This window comes from Triticum aestivum, chromosome 7A, assembly GCF_018294505.1.
Source record: "Triticum aestivum cultivar Chinese Spring chromosome 7A, IWGSC CS RefSeq v2.1, whole genome shotgun sequence".
Lineage (NCBI taxonomy): Eukaryota > Viridiplantae > Streptophyta > Magnoliopsida > Poales > Poaceae > Triticum > Triticum aestivum.
In genome coordinates, this window is record NC_057812.1 from 179,597,576 (window position 1) to 179,606,450 (window position 8,875).

An 8,875-nucleotide genomic window follows, 5' to 3' on the forward strand; every position below is an offset into this window, starting at 1 on the left:
GAGATCTAGGACTGGAAAAACTTTGGGTACTCAGAACGGAGATGATCCTCGCGTTCCCGGGTGGCTTCACAGTCGGAATGATGTGACCACTTGACTTTGAGGAATTTGATAGACTTGTTGCGAGTCTTGCGCTCAGTTTCTTAAAGAATAGCAATGGGGTGCTCACGATAAGACAGGTCTTCTTGGAGATCAATGTCTTCGAAGTTGACGGTGCGGTCAGGGGTCTTGAAACACTTGCGGAGTTGAGAGACATGAAACACGTCGTGCACATTTGCAAAGTTGGACAGAAGCTCAAGTTGATAGGCGAGATCGCCTCTCTTGCTGACAATCTTGAAAGGACCCACATATCTCGGGGCAAGCTTCCCTTTGATACCGAAGCGACGAGTACCTTTCATTGGAGAGACGCAGAGGTAGACATGGTCTCCGATCTCGAAAGCCAAGTCACGATGCTTGCTATCATAGAAACTCTTCTGGCGTGATTGCGCGGCTTTGAGATTATCACAAATGACTTTGCACATCTCTTCTGCCTGTGTGATCAAGTCATTTCCAAGAAGTTGACGTTCACCAGTCTCTGACCAGTTAAGAGGAGTACGACACTTCCTGCCATAGAGAATCTCAAATGGGGCCTTGCCCGAACTCACTTGGAAGCTGTTGTTGTAGGAGTACTCGACATATGGAAGACAATCTTCCCACTTCATACCGAAGGAGATGACGCAAGCCCTGAGCATATCTTCAAGATTCTGATTTACTCGCTCGACTTGGCCACTAGTTTGAGGATGAAAAGCTGTGCTGAAGCGAATGTTGGTGCCCATGGCCTTCTGAAAAGAATCCCAAAACTTGGAGGTGAAGATGCTGCCACGATCTGAAGAAATCAACTGCGGAATGCCGTGCAGAGAGACAATTCGGGAGGTATATAGCTCTGCCAATTGAGCTGCTGAGATAGATTCTTTGATAGGAAGGAAATGAGCTAATTTAGTGAGTTTGTCGATGACAACGAAGATAGCATCATTGCCACACTTGGACTTTGGAAATCCAGTCACGAAGTCCATCTCAATATGGTCAAACTTACATTCTAGAATGGCAAGAGGTTGGAGGAGACCAGCTGGTCATTGGTGTTCTGCTTTCACTCTTCTGCAGACATCACATTCATTCATGAACTGAGCAATCTCGCGCTTCATTCGTGTCCACCAATACGACTGCTTGAGGTCATGGTACATCTTTGTACTTCCAGGGTGGATAGAGAGGAGTGAATTGTGAGCCTCGTTCATGATGACTTTACGAAGGTCACCTTTAGGCACAACAATGCGATCCTCGAAAAATAGAGTATCCTTGTCATCAAGGCGATATCACTTGTACTTGGGTTGACTCTTGGCAATTCCAATCTTCACCTTCTTCACCATAGCATCAAGAAGTTGAGCTTCGCAAATCTGATCTTCCAAAGTAGGAGAGACTTGGAGGTTTTGCCAAAAATCCTTGAGGAACAACTTGAAGGTTGAGTTTGCGGAAAGCTTCACAAAGCTCGGGTTGGTAAGGCTTGATAATCAAACTGTTGTAGTAAGCCTTCCTGCTCAATGCGTCAGCAATTACATTGGCCTTGCTTGGAGTATATTCGATACTCGGATTATACTCTTGAATCATCTCGACCAAACGAGTCTGTCTGAGGTTGAGATTAGGCTGAGTGAAGATGTACTTGAACTCTTATGATCAGTGAAGATGTCCACTTTTCTTCACAATAAGAGATGTCTCCAAGTTAAAAGAGCATGCACAACTGCCGCCAACTCGAGGTCATGAGTGGGGTAGTTCTTTTCATTGGGCTTCAACTGGCGAGAGGTATAGGCCACAACTTTCTTCTCTTGCATCAACACTGCACCAAGACCTTGAAAGGAAGCATCACAGAAGACCTCGAATGGTTTGTATTCATCAGGAGGAGTCAGAACTGGAGCAGTGACTAACTTATCTTTCAGGGTGTTGAAAGCGATGTCACATTCAGGAGACCAAACGTACTTCACATGCTTCTGGAGAAGGTTGGAAAGAGGCTTCGCGATCTTTGAGAAGTTCTCAACGAACCTTCGACAATAGCTTGCGAGCCGAAGGAAGCTGCGGAGTTGCTTCATGTTCTGAGGTGGTTCCCAATTCACAATTGCAGACACCTTCTCAGGATTAACCGCTATGCCCTTGGCAGATATGATATGCCCAAGGTAGAGAACCTCATTGAGCCAGAACTCACACTTTGAAAACTTGGCATAGAACTGATGTTCTCTGAGCTTATCCAGCACCAAACGCAAGTGCTTGGCATGATCCTCATTGTTCTTGGAAAAGACCAAAATGTCATCGAGGTAGACCAAGACGAAGTCATTTGCGTAGGCGTTGAAGATGAAGTTCATCATGCGAGAGAATGTTGGCGGAGTGTTAACGAGGCCGAAAGACATGACAGTGTATTCATATCAACCATAGCTTGTTCTGAATGCTGTCTTAGGGATATCTTCTTCACGAATGCGAATCTGATGATAGCCCATATGGAGATTGTCGGTGTCAAAACCGGCGGATCTCGGGTAGGGGGTCCCGAACTGTGCGTCTAGGCCGATGGTAACAGGAGGCAAGGGACACGAAGTTTTACCCAGGTTCGGGCCCTCTTGATGGAGTTAAAACCCTACGTCCTGCTTGATTGATATTGATGATATGGGTGTTACAAGAGTAGATCTACCACGAGATCAGAGAGGCTAAACCCTAGAAGCTAGCCTATGGTATGATTGTATGTTGTGATTGTTGTCCTACGGACTAAAACCCTCCGGTTTATATAGACACCGGAGAGGGTTAGGGTTACACAAGGTCGGTTACAAAGGAGGATATATCCATATACATATTGCCTATCTTGCCTTCCACGCCAAGTAGAGTCCCATCCGGACACGAGACGAAGTCTTCAATCTTGTATCTTCATAGTCTAACAGTCCGGCAAATGGAGATAGTCCGGCTGTCCGGAGACCCCCTAATCCAGGGCTCCCATAGTAGCCCCTGAACCATGCTTCAATGACGATGAGTCCGGCGCGCAGTTGTCTTCGGCATTGCAAGGCGGTTTCCTCCTCCAAATTCTGTGTACCTGTCAAAATAATGTCCGGTTCCTCGTGATGGTTTGTATTTCTTGGCTTCCACGTCCAATAATGGCCACTTTCCACGTGTCGAGCGAATGTGAAGAGCCAGGGTGTTTTCACATTTACCCCCTAGCTATACAAATGGGCCGCCTATTTAAAAAGACGAGGATTCAGATCCAAATCACATCATCCTCCCTTGCCGAGTCTTCATTAGAGCATACCCGACAGAGATCCATTCTACCATGGCCGGTCGATGCAACTCCTCCTCTCGCACCCCTAGCTCCAAGCCTGGAGATTGAGAGAGATGTTCCATCCCGCATAGCAAATTGGTGATGCTTTAGTCCAAGGGATTTCTTCCCCCAGCATACCTGGTCCTAGTTCGAGCCGGGATTGCCACCTATAATGGCGGAGAGCAAGTGGAGAGCCATCCCAATCCCTCCAAGGGAGAGCGGGTGTGCCTTGTCCCTTATCTGGTAAGAGGGCTCAGATTCCCAATCCATCTGTTTCTCCGAGGGCTTCTGGAGTTCTATGGCCTCCAGCTGCACAACCTCACGCCTGCTTCTCTGCTGCATATTGCGGGATTCGTAGCCCTTTGCGAGTTATTTTTGGGCTGTGAGGCTCATTTCGCTCTGCGGAAGAAGTTGTTCTGTTTGGTGCCCGTTCTAAGAAGGGATCAATATATCAAGTGGGCGGAGCCGAAGTGTGGCGTATCACCGGGACCGGATACCTATTCGGGACCCCAAAGAAGACGTCTGAAGACTGGCCTTCAGAATGGTTTTATATAGAAGATGTCCCCCTTCTGGACCCTATTCGGATCGGCCTCCCAGAGTTTGACAACGCCCCTTTGAAGAAGCGTAAGAGCTGGCGTCCATGGAGCCCCCAGGAGGAAGACAACTGGGACATTCTTTATCTGATGAGCCGGATAAGTTCTTTAGCTCGATCCGGATTGACCATGATCGAGGTCATGGCTATATGCATTATGTGGGGGGTGCAGCCGCTCCAGTATAGGGGCCACCCCATGTGGGATTTCAATGGGGAGGATGACGCCACCCACCACGGCCGCTAGGGTGCTCCATAATTGCAAACAACATGGATGGATAGGGTGCTCCATAATTGCAAAAGTAGAGCTCGATTGACTCAAGCTAGGGTGCTCCATAATTGCAAACAAAGACATGGATGGATAGAGCACAACATTATCTACAAAATATCCTTACTGATCATGCTCAAAAGAGGCACGGATCACTAGGAAACAACATGAACATATGGCATGAAAATAAGGACAGGGCAAGGACTTGGTGAAATTCTAAGTCCGTGAAATCAACATCATTGAGTAAGCTACTTTGCATGCTTGTGCTAATCATCACAAAGATCACAAAAATACATGGCATACACCCCTGTAAAGATGACATGGCATTCTTCAAAACATATGTAGAGCTCAGGATCATATCATGCACACATTAATCATGGCAAAAATGACAAAAGTGCATTTGCTGAAACGGATCTGAAACTATCCTCACATAGCCCTCTTCCAACAGCATTTCGGGTATCAAGATGAGCTCAAATGAAAATGATGCAATGAGATGAAATGATGTACTCTACGAGACGAACATTTTGTTATGCTACACGCACGAATCGGAGCCACGGTGATGAAGTTATGATGCGTCAAAGTATGCAAAAAATAATGCAAAACTGGATCGAAGACAACCCTAAAAATTCCAGATCTCAGATCTGAGATGCGGAAGTCGAGGTTCGCGGGCGCCGGAGTTCCTGTTCGCCGGTGGACGAGGTGGCCGGAGCTCGTACTCGCGGTGACCGGTCGGAGGAGGAAGAGGACGGAGAGGAGGCGGACGGCGGCGGGATCTGGGCGGCACGACGCTAGGTCGCCGGAGCGGGGCGGCCTGGTGGTGGCGCGGCTCGCTGGCGGCGAGGGTGAAGCAGGGCGGTGCTCGTCGGCGTACGGTGGCGCGAAGGCCGGCGAGAGGAGAGGCGGGCGGCGGCGGGCGAGGAACCGGGCGGCGGGATCCCCAGGCGCTGGCGGCGCGGCTAACAGGCCTCGGGGGCCCGGAGCGGGCTTCCCCGGGCCGGCAGCGGGAGAGAGGAGGCGGCGACAGGTGGCGGCTTCCGGTTGGCGGCGGCGGTTGTGTCCGGCCGGACCGGACGTGTCCGGCCGCGCGGATGTGCTAGGGCTAAGGGTTAGGGGTGGAGGAGACCTGGAATTTTTGAGAGGAGGCCTATATATAGATGTAGAGGGAGCTAGGAAGCTCCAAATGAGGTGCGGTTTGCGGCCACGCGATCGTGATCGAATGATATAGATGATGGAGGAGGTTTAGGTGAGTTTTGGGCCACTTTGGAGGGGTTTTGGGCTGCAACACACACGAGGCCTTTTCGGTCCCTCGGTTAACCATTGGAGTATCAAACGAAGTCCAAATGGTACTAAACTTGACAGGCGGTCTACCGGTAGTAAACCAAGGCCGCATGACAAGTCTCGGTCCAATCCAAAAACTTTTATCCCCCACACACGAAAAGAGGTAGAAAGGGACACCGGAGGACATAGGAGCGCCGGAATGCAAAACGGACAACGGGGAAAATGCTCGAATGCATGAGACGAACACGTATGCAAATGCAATGCACATGATGACATGATAAGAGATGCATGACAAAGACAAAACACACAGAGACAAAAACCCAACAACAAGGAAATAGAATAACTTAGTGCCGGAAACGACAAGAGTTGGAATACAAATAGGGTAAATTACATCCGGGGTGTTATAGGGAAGTACCCCTCGTGCTTCAATATCCTTCTCTTTATAGCATTTTTCAATGGAGAGACGCATTCGTTGCGACAGTACTTCAGTCCACTCCTCTCAATATTCACTTCGGAGAATGCTAGCCGGAAACCGTTGGGAAGCTTGGCTCCATCTTGTGAGACGACTGATGGATGTTCAGCTATCTCAACGATCCGATCGGTTGTGTTGGAAGCTAACTAGGAATGGAGAGTTTACAGTTAAATCCATGTATCTGGCTGTTATCAACTCTAGCTCTATTCCTAGTTCAAAACATGTTTGGAATGTCAAAGTACCTTTGAGAGTTAAAGTGTTTATGTGGTTTGTACACAAACAAGTCATTTTAACTAAGGACAACTTGGCAAAACGCAACTGGACTGGATCTACAAGATGTAGTTTTTGTGATCGGGATGAATCCATCAAACACCTCTTTCTTGACTGCCCGCTGGCAAAGAAATTATGGCGGACAGTTCACATAGCCTTTAATATTACTCCTCTGAATAATATCAACACGTTATTTGGGACGTGGCTTGGCGGGATAGATTCCGAAACAGCGAGACACATTCGTGTAGGAGTATGTGCTTTACTATGGGCAGTCTGGAACTGCAGAAATGATTTGGTCTTTAACAGAACAACAAATACTCATTTTTTGCAGGTTATCTTCCGAGCCACTGCTTTGATCCGTATGTGGTCGCTACTCACTCTGATGGAGGCCAGAGAGCGTTTGGTTACTGGATCTATCCGATGGGAGATGGTAGCACGGGCTATTTTCAACCGGTTTGGATGGCGGTTTTGTAATAGGATAGACAATTAGTTTTGCTATCCTTCTTTTGCCAGGCGGTTATGGCTTTACTTTTACTCTTCTGCTCTTTGTGAGCATTTTTTTGTTTGAGACTTCGAGACCTCTGTTGAACTTATTTGCTTATTAATAAATGTAGCCGTATGCATCGTTCTGATGCAGAGGCCGAGGATCTCCCCTTTTTCGAAAAAAAAACATCTCTTGACTGTTTATAATGAAAGCTGGGCAACATGGCGTGCAAATATGTTGTACTTCTCTATAACGGTGGAAAAAGTTCTATCGACTCAATTAGCTGTGGTTTGAAACATCATTTTTTTTCTCGAATACGCTAAGCTAGCGTATCATTGCATTGATAGGAGGAGAGAACAAAGTACATGATTGGGAATCATAGCCTCGTGCGCACTAATGGCGAGCCCATGATCCCAGAAAGAGCATGGGGCAGGGGGTTGCTCAGCCCCAAAGATTACAAGTTCAGGTTACAAGAGTACGCGCAGCGAGACCTCGAGCTCCCGCGGCGGCCCAGGAGCGAGCTTCATATTTGATCGCGGCGATTAGGGGGGAGGAGGAGGGGGTAATCTTGTCGAAGATGATCGCGTTCCGGTGTCGCCAAAGGGACCATGCAGTGAGGGAGGCGATGGTGGCTAGGCCTCGGCTCCGCACAGCCGGGAGGAGGCGGGTGGCTTCTGAGAGCCAAGCAAAGTAGCCAGTGTTCCCATCCGGCGGCGCGGTTGTCGGGGAGCACCACGAGAGGATTTCGTGCCAAGTGATGCGCGCGAGCACACATCCCACCAGGATGTGGTGTAGTGTTTCGGATTCCTGGCAGCAGAAGACGCACGCCGGTTCATGCGGCAGGCCGCGCCGGGTCAGGCGGTCGGCAGACCAACATCAGTTGAGGGATGCTAGCCAAATGAAGAACTGCACGGATGTGGGGGCGCTGATGTGCCAGGTGAGGCGCCAAAACTCAGATGTCGTGGAGTCATGGAATAAGGCGTTGTAGCAGGAGGAGGCAGAGTAGACACCATTCTCAGTCCAGCGCCAACGGAGCATATCCGGGCGCGGGGTGAGCTCAATGGGATGTATGCGGCGCCAAAGTCCAACATAGTCAACAGCAGCAGCAGGGCCGAGGGGGCCTTGGATGTCGGATATCCAGCAGCGGTCGGAAAGCGCCTGGGCCACCGTGCGGGATCGCCGGACATGGCGAGGGACCAACGCCACCAGAGCAGGGGCGCTATCAAGGAGCGGTTGCCCACCCAGCCACGGATCAACCCAGAAACGGCAAGTGTTGCCATCCCTGATGATCCATGACGTGGAAGCCCGGAAGAATTGGAGCGCTTCGGGGTCGCGTGGTAGCTGGAGGTGTGACCACGGGCTGAAACATCATTATGCAAAACAAAGATCTTACTTTTTGTACTTCTGATCACATTCTTAACCTTTTCTTAAATATCATCGTGTTGACTGCTTAACTTGAACAAGAGATTTTGTTTGGCGTCAAGTTATAGCTCATTACATAGAGATTTTGGCACATCTTTTTTGGGTGCATATAGTTTCCCCGCTTGCATGTTAATTGACGGGATACAAGTTTGCAAATTAAGCTAATTGACGGGCTTAACTTGGGTGCGGCGTGACGCCGCACCTCCGCCTGCTAGTTAAATTAAAACCGAACGATATTGACAAATTCAACTAAAATTTAGAATGAGCGTAGAAAAACTACACGAGGTACCCAGACGATAACCTCACATGCATGGCCTCCCTGACCGACGGGGCCTTTGTCGTTGTCCACTCCATCACTGCTGTCGTCGGAGTCATTGTCCTTCCAGTGATGAAAGGGCGGCAGAGGCCGCGACAACCCTAGTTGACCGTCGCCTGCCGCTCGGCTTCCTCCGCTGCCGTGCGCTCATATTTTCTTTTTCGAGCAAAAGGATTCCCCCTCCCCCGATTTTCATTAAGAAACCGCCAGGGCCATCATGAGTCGATGACTATGAAAACGGGCATCCTCATCGTGCAGATGAGCCCCATTTGTACCACCACGTCGCTGTGGCATGACCCCGTGACGAAGACGAACTGTCTGGCGGGAGACCACAGTTGATGTGCTAGGTTATCTCGTCTCGTGAGACGAACTGAGAGAATTTTCCTGTTGCTTTCTGCCCTCGAGTGCAAACGTTTTGCACGGGCTCGGGCTCGAGCATGGCGACCACGACGAGGCG